The sequence below is a fragment of the Hylobates moloch genome, unplaced genomic scaffold (assembly GCF_009828535.3).
Source record: "Hylobates moloch isolate HMO894 unplaced genomic scaffold, HMol_V3 SCAFFOLD_6, whole genome shotgun sequence".
Taxonomy (NCBI): domain Eukaryota; kingdom Metazoa; phylum Chordata; class Mammalia; order Primates; family Hylobatidae; genus Hylobates; species Hylobates moloch.
In genome coordinates this window covers 3475802-3484687 of record NW_026652281.1, presented here as the reverse complement: position 1 = coordinate 3484687, position 8886 = coordinate 3475802, and positions in this window count along the sequence as shown.

Genomic DNA, 8886 nt, shown 5'->3' with positions numbered 1-8886 from the left:
ATCAACTCCAGAGGAGATGTTCGATCAAAACAGAAAACTAGGCTGGGCGTGGTGGTTCATGCCTGTAATGCCAGCTCTTTGGGAGGCCAGCCAACACGGGAGAATTGCTTGAGGCCAGGAGTTCAAGATCAGCCTAGGCAACACAGTGAAACCTGGTCTCTACAAAAAATAGACAAAATTAGCTAGACGTGGTGGCGCATGCCTGTAGTCCCTGCTACTTGGGAGGCTGAAGTGGGAGGATTTCTTGAGCCCAGGAGGTCAAGGCTGCAGTGAGCTATGATTGGACCACTGCAGTCCAGCCTGGGCAACAGAGCAAGACCCTGTCTCAAAAAAAATAAAAAAGAAAAGAAAAGGAAAGAGAGAGAAAGAAAGAAAGAAAGAGAGAGAAAGAGAGAAAGAGAGGAAGGAAAGGAAGGGAAGGGGAAGGGAGGGGAGGGGAGGGAAGGGAAGGGAAGGGAAGGGAAGGGAAGGGAAGGGAAGGGAAGGGAAGAAAACTACCTGGTATCAGGAAAGGTCTGGGGTTGATCTGAAGCCCAAGAGGTGGGCACTGAGGCCGTGTGGAGGGAGCTGGCCTTGGTGCCCTTCATGTCATCTCCACTCAAGGGTCACAGAGGCTCAGGGCAGAAAGGCCACTTGTGGTTTTCTCTGTCACCAACAGATACTGAAAGGACTAATGATACGGTTTAGTTCTAGGTCATTTAGAAATTGGTGACATCGGCAGAAAACAGACAGTAGGGGCATTGGGGCTCAGATCCAGGCGGGGTAGGTGGATGGGCCACAGTTGTTAGTGGTGAGCCATGATTGGGCTGCCGGGACAGGCTATTTCTGGGGCTCGCCCACCAGAGGGGAACTGGTGGCGTCGCTGGCCTGCTTTGTGTGCTGGGCGCCACTGAATGGGAATCTGGGAATGGAAACTTGGGGAGAGACAATGGGACTCACATTTAAACTTGGATTTCAGAAGAAACTCCAGACACAGACCCAGGGCCTCCCTGAGACATCCGAGGCCTTACTTGGGAAGTTAGTTAACAGGGGGAGGTTGTGGCTGGTTAACAAGCAGCCTTCATGGATAAATGAATATACTGGATAGGTTGACTAATGCCTACTCTCCGCAACTGACGCCATGTTCTGTGAGCACAGAGCGGAATGGAGAGGAGGGTCCTGGAAGGAAGGGCTGCTGGGTGGACCCGAGCCATTTCCTTCGCTCCTCCTGCGGGACACGTGGTGCTCTTCATCCTCACTCCCTGTGCCTCGAAGCACCTCTCTGCTCATTGCCCTAATAGGAGCTGCATCTATTCTCAGACCTGGACTCTCCCAGCAGGGATGTCTTTCTGGGGTGCTGGAATGTTCTTGAACTGCACGGTCCCATACAGTTGCTGCTGGCCACATGCGGCTCTTAGAGCACTTGAGCTGTGGCTGGTGTCACTGAGAAACTGGTTTTAAAATTTCATCTAGTTTTAAGGATTTAAATTTAAATAGCTGCATGTGGCTAGTGGGCTCAGCATGGGACAGGGTACCCTGAGAATATAAGCACAGCCATGTTCACCTTTGCCTCCTCCACACCACTGGGAGGATCTGACAGTGTCTGGGACTTTATTTTATTCCTCTCTTTTATGCTAACCTTGTTGGATCTGAGAGGTGAACAGGTGAGTGGAAGCCTCTGTCCCCTCAGTGTGGATCCTTGAAGGTCATGGAAGGTTCCAATGGGCTGGCCCTGGGCATGCACCTGCTCTCTGTACTGTGACATCAGCACACCTGACAGTGACAGTAATTCTTCCAAATAATCAAACACGCAATCATTGCTCAAATTTTCCCAGTTAGCAAAATACATATCCCAATCCCTAGCTATATCTTTTTCTTTATGTATATATCCATTCATGTATATTATCTATTCTCTAACTATCCTCCATTTGTCTATCATCTTTCCATCTACTTATCCATCAATCTATCACCTCTCTCCTCTCTCCATCTATCAATCATCTATCATTTCATTCATTCATTCATCATCTATCTCTCCCTTTCTCTCCATCTTTCATCCATCCACCTATCTTCTATCTAGCTTTCTCTCTCCATCCATGCATTTTTCTTATCTATCTTCTATCTATATTTCCACCTATTTATCCATCTACTTATCATATCTCTCTTTATCTATCAATTATCTTTCTCTTATCTATCTATCCATTCGTTCATCTACCTGTCTCTTTTTCTCCATCTATTCATTCACGCGCCTATTTCCCATCTATCTAGCTTTCTTTTTCTCTCTATCTAGCCATCTATCTCTCCATCTCTCTATCATCTATCCATCTATCTTTCCATCCATTTATCCATCGAACTATCATGTGTCTAACCCTCTATCCAACTACCTATCCATATCTATTCAGGTCAGGCTGCAAAAGAGACCCACACATTGCATACGACATAAGGGTCTCCACTCTTCATTATTTGGCAGTTTAATCTCTCATCTCTGGCCCACGGTATGAACAGGGCCAGTGCTCTGTCTACCACCCACGCTGACTTCCCTGGGGAGAGACGACTGCCCCCAGCAAGTCCTCGGACTCACCTGGCCAGCTCCCCGGCTGGCGGCTGTCATGTCTACTGCGCTATCTCTCCATCAGGTGCTGAGGATATGCTTGCTGTGCCTGGAAGCCCTGCGCTGGCAGCCGCACAATCTGATATGACGCCTGTCTCAGGGAGGTTTCAGCACTTTGTCATCCTCACGGTCCCGGCGCCAATCACTTGGTCCAGGCTGCTGCCAAATGGAGCCATCGGGCCCCACAATTACGTTTCACATGCTCGGACATGGCCAGGCCACGTCTAGACAATCCTGAGCACCCAGGAAAACACGCCAGGTCTGGTCAGACCAGATTGTACCCGATGTCTCGAGGGCCGGGAGCCCATTCTGACAGTGAACCTCGGTGCTATTTCCAGGGCTTCTTGCTAGAGAAAGCAGCCCTTTTCCGACTGAGATCGGAAGACTCGGGGCACAGGGGCACGGTGCTATGACAACCGAAAAACGGATTTTGACTTAGAGCATTGGGATGCTTTTCAGAAAAGCTGAAATTTTTTTTGTCTTTTAATCTCTCCTTTTCCCAGCCTTCCCCTACAATCCTACGCTTTTCTTCACGTTTGTTTCATTAAAGCCAGTGCAATTCAAAATAACAATATTTATTGTTTGCATATAATACCTCTTTTTAGTCTCCCAATGACCTTAGAGGGTCCATTATGATCTCTGTTTTACACGGATGAAGAAAGGAGTCCAGAGAAGTTAAGTCACTTGCCCAGAGTCACATAGCAGGGCTGGGGTGTGAGCCTAGGTCTTTTGATTCCAAAGCATGGGATGTTTACAATCTCCCTCCCATCACGTGGAAAAGAGAAATCTTTGTCCAAAGTGGGGAAGGAGATGGGACAATGGCGGGAATGTAGAAAAGAAAAAAAAAATTCAGGTGAGTCACTTCTCCCAGACTTCAAAGAATTGACAAAGTGGAGCTGTGAGATGGCCAGGCAGCCAAGTTGAGAAGGAAGGGCATCCTGAGGCCCCAGCTTGGCTGCCCACGTAAACATCATGTCCAGACTCCTGTCGTTACCCAGGTGTACACGTGGGACAAAATTCGTCAAGCTGTACACCTAAGATGGTTTTATTATATGTCAATTACATCCCAAAAAGTTGATTTTAAAAAGATGGGCCTTGAGGACAGAGAGAGTAGGGAGGAGATCTGAAGTTCCCTCCAAAGACAGTGACCCTCCTGGGGCCATCGGCCGCCCGTTCCTCGGGCCTGGCTTGCTTCTCTGGAGGACACAGGCATGCGTGCTTGCTCTGTAAGAACACAGTGGGGATTTGGTGAGATGATTTACAGGACAGCCTGAGCATGGAGCCAGCAGGTGTCCTCCGTGACAGGAGCCATTTATACCACAGTGAGTGCCATCCCAGGTAGACCACCTGCAGGGTCCAAGAAGTCCACTATGGAACAAGAAAATTCCAGTTCTCAGGCTGCCCCCAGAAGCCCCAGACACAGGCCTGGTCCGAGCTGGAAGAGTCCCAGAGGCCCCCGCCTGCGTTCCCAGGCTGTGCTCCCGATTCCGGGCCTCTTTTGATCTCGGCTCCGCGGCCTGACTCCTTTGGAGTCTCCCGTTAAGAAACCAAATCACTCTTCTTCCTGGCAGCTCCCCTGCAGTGTGTCTTTCCACTATAGGTTGAAATTCTGACTTTTTGGCCTCTTATAAAAGGGCAGGCCCTCTTCTCCCCACATCTGCAGCCCTTTCCACAGAGGAGGTGCTGCCGCGGGGTACAGACTGAGCTGGACCTCAGTCCATGATCTTGGTGACAGGCACCATCATAGAGCCCCAGGGTGCAGCTGCCAGGTGATTTCAGTTTGCTGTGGCCTTGTGCGAAGCATCATTGCATGTGAATTCTATGTGCCTCCAGCTACATTTTGGTTAGTGACTCTGGCCCAAGAAAAATATGCAGCAACTTGTGAAGGCTTGGTGAGCGCCACTTTCTCCACGGCCCCCAAACCCTCCAGCTTGCCAGAGTCCCCACCCCCTTTGGCCCCTGGCCAGGTGCTGTGCAGTGCTCCTGTTAGAGTGTGGTTGGACAGCTCTGTAAAGCTCTCGGCGTAGGTTAGCATTGAGACGTGAATAGTCACCGACCACAGCATGCGTTCCAGGACAGCTACTGCACGCACGACTCATTAGATGCTCACGGAGGGCTTGGGTGAGGTTCCCTAGAGACAGACTCTGAGATCAGGATTCAAGGACAGCTTGTTATCTGGCAGGGTTTCTGGTTATCCACTGCTGTGTAACAAACAGCTCCAAAACTTAGTGGCTTAAAACAACAGTAGCCATTTATTTTGTTTATGCAAAGTCTGCAGTTTGGGTAGGGCTCTGTGAGGATGGCTCAGCTCTGCTCCGTGTGGTCAGAGGCGTTGTCTAGGTGCCTGGAGTGGCTGGGGCTGGCATTTCTCTCTCTTCACATAGACCCTCCTGGTGTGCCTCCAGCATGGTGGACCTGAGGAAAGCGATTTCCCATAGAGCAGCCAAGAGCTCCTAAGTCAGAGCTTCTGAGAGACCACAGTGAGGCTGGAAGGCTTTCTGTGACCCAATCTCAGACGTCACCCAGCATCACCTTCCACTCTACTGGTCGCCTGGGTCAGCTGTGATTCAGTGAGGGCCACGTAAGGTGGGGGCCTCAGGGGGCATCTTGGAGGCCACCACCATCCAGAGTCGTCCCAGGAAGCACCGGACATGGCAGGAATTGAGACCAGGATGGACGTAAGTTGCCTTAGGGTGTGTTCAGGAGCAGGTACTTCCCTGGGTGATGAGGACTCCAGTGAGGATGCTGGGTGCTTCTCCACCAACCCGCCTCTCTCTTTGGTTGAGGGGTAATGCCCTTGCACTTCCCGTCCTCCCCAGGGCAGGCTGAGCAAGCCACTGTGGCCAGAGAGAGCCATCAGCAGAGTCACAGAAATAGCAGTGAGAAGCGCCTGAGCACAGCAGAAAGCCAAGCACTGAAGCATGGTTTTGTTTTGTTTTTGCAATAAGAAAGGTTTATTGCCAGGCAGTCAAGAAAGGAGACAGGAGTCAAACTCAAATCCATCTCCCTGTACCAGTCTCACAGCCATAGATTCAAGGGAGAGATTCTGAGGGTGGGGTTTCAGGGCTGGACAATGATTGGCTGGGAAAAAAAGGGGTTTGGAAAGTCCCTTGGCCATGTGTTGTGGCCCCTGCATGCCTCCTCATGGGTTGTAAGTGCAAATTCAGGGGAGTTAGTATGTAACTGTGCTGTTAGTATGTGGTGGAAATTGAGTCCATGACATCAAAAGATTACCCATCCGGGTGGCAGATCTATTCTGCATAGTTTCCGGTCCACTATATTGGTTCCAGCCAGTCTCAGCCTCTCAGGCAATTTTGTTGCAAACAGAGAGGATTGTAACAGTTTTCTTCTCCACCGTCCTCCAAGACAAGCTCAAGAAACAATACCATCTTACTCCTGCAAGAATGGCCATAATCAAAAAATCCAAAAACAGTAGATGCTGGTGTGGATGCAGTGATCAGGGAACACCTTTACACTGCTGGTGGGAATGTAAACTAGGACAGCCACTATGGAAAACAGTGTGGAGATTCCTTAAAGAACTGAAAGCAGAACTGCCATTGGATCCAGCAATCCCACTACTGGGTATCTACCCAGAAGAAAAGAAGTCACTATTCGAAAAAGACACTTGCACATGCATGTTTATAGAAGCAGAATTCGCAATTGCAAAATCGTGGAACCAACCCAAATGCCCATCAATCAACGAGTGGATAAAGAAAGTGTGGGCCAGGCGTGGTGGCTCACGCCTGTAATCTCAACGCTTCGGGAGGTTGAGGCGGGTGGATCATGAGGTCAGGAGATCGAGACCATCCTGGCTAACATGGTGAAATGCTGTCTCTACTAAAAATACAAAAAATTAGCCAGGCGTGGTGGCGGACTCCTGCAGTCCCAGCTACTCGGGAGGCTGAAGCAAGAAAATTGCTTGAACCCGGGAGGCAGAGGTTGCAGTGAGCCAAGATTGTGCCACTGCACTCCAGCCTGGGAAACAGAGAGAGACTCCTCAAAAAAAAGGAAAAAGAAACTGTGGTCTATCTATCTATCTGTCTATCTATCTATCTCTCTATGATGGACTACTACTCAGCCATAAAAAGGAATGAATTAACAACATTTGCAGGGACCTGGATGAGACTGGAGACTATTATTCTAAGTGAAGTAACTCAGGAGTAGAAAATCAAACATTATATGTTCTCACTGATATGTGAGAGCTAAGCTATGAGGACACAATGGCATAAGAATGATACAATGGGCTGGGCGCGGTGGCTCACACCTGTAATCCCAGCATTTTGGGAGGCCAAGGCAGGTGGATCACGGGGTCAGGAGATCGAGCCCACCCTGGCTAACACGGTGAAACCCTCTCTCTACTAAAAATACAAAAAGTTAGCCAGGCATGGTGGTGGGTGCCTGTAGTCTCAGCTACTCAGGAGGCTGAGGCGGGAGAATGGTGTGAACCTGGGAGCCAGAGGTTGCAACGAGCCGAGATGGCGCCACGGCACTCCAGCGTGGGCGACAGAGTGAGACTTTGTCTCATAAAAAAAGAAAAAAGAAAAAAAGAATGATGCAATGGAGTTTGGAGGCTTGGGGGGAAGAGCGGGAGGGGGGTGAGGGATAAAGAGTACAAATATGGTGCACTGTGTACTGCTCTGCTGATGCGTGCACCAAAATCTCCCAAATCACCACTAAAGAACTTACTCGTGTGACCAAATACCACCTGTACCCCAAAAACTTACGGACAAATAGTTTTTTTTAAAAAAAGAACCTTAATTATAGATTCTCTAACCCTGTGGGGCACAGTTTCAGGGACATTTCCAAATGCAGGAAGATTATGCAGATTTGGGAAGGCAAAGAAAAAAAAGACCAGTATCCTTGATAGAAATGGATGTGTATGCTGTGGTGTTGTCCTGCTACAGAGCAGGTGGAGTTGACGAATGAGATATATATCAATACGAACGAATTTCAAAAACAGCACACGGAGTGGAAACAGCAGTTTCAGAACGACACGGGCTCCTGTTGGCTGTCTGCCCCAAACCTGCTACTCTGTGGTCTCCTTTCAATCACAGGGGCTGGAAGCTTGGAAACTATACTTCTCATCCTCCTTTGCCTGAAGTGTCTGATTAGGTTCTGCCCCTGGGAGCCACTCCTGTGAAACGGAAAGGTGGGCAGAGGGAAGGTGGGCAGAGGGAAGGTGGGCAGAGGCAAGAAGTTCTATCTTTTCTTCCTCCCTGCTTTTGGCTCTAGCAGTTGCAGCAGTGGGCAACTGCGGTTGACACTGAGCTCCTGAAGCATCTGTGACAGGCCCAGGAACATCAGCTAGAGAGCGGCTTGGGGCTTCCCTCTGAGAGGCAGTGGTGGCTGCAGCAGCAGCAGGGGTGGCTTGATGCTGAGTGTGCAGAGCTCATGGAGTCCCGGGACCACCGCTCCTCCAGCCTTCCCCACTTATGAAACCAATTCCCCATATTAAACACCTTCTTTCAAAAGCTCTAGAGTGGTTTCTGTTTTCCTCACTGCACAGTAACTGATACAATCCAAGGCATTACTTATATACATTTTACAACATATAACATTATGATACTATAGTACATATATATACGCACACATAGTACTATATTTATTTTAACATATATAGTACTATATATAAATAGTAACTTTTATATATATAGTACTACTAATACTATATCATAGTACTGTATGTTGCTTATGGAGACACAGGGCTGTTGTAAAGTATAAAAGCTGCAACAGAAGGAATATTCAGGAACTGCAGAATAGTGGCCACCTCTGAAGAAGGAAGGACAGTTTCATGCGTGTCCGTGTGAAGAGACCACCAAACAGGCTTTGTGTGAGCAGCATGGCTGTTTATTTCACCTGGGTGCTGGCAGGCTGAGTCCGAAAAGAGAGTCAGCGAAGGGAGATAGGGGTGGGGCCGTTTTATAGGATTTGGGTAGGTAAAGGAAAATTACAGTCAAAGGAGGGTTGTTCTCTGGCGGGTAGAGTGGGGGTCGCAAGGTGCTCATTGGGGAGCTTTTGAGCCAGGATGAGCCAGGAGAAGGAATTTCACAAGATAATGTCATCAGTTAAGGCAGGAACAGGCCATTTTCACTTCTTTTGTGGTGGAATGTCATCAGTGAAGGCAGGAACTGGCCATCTGGATGTGTACGTGCAGGTCACAAGGGATATGATGGCTTAGCTTGGGCTCAGAGGCCTAACATTCCTGTCTTCTTATATTAAGAAAAATAAAATGAAACAGTGGTAAAGTGTTAGGACGGTGAAAATTTTCGGGGGTGGTATGGAGAGATAATGGGCGATGT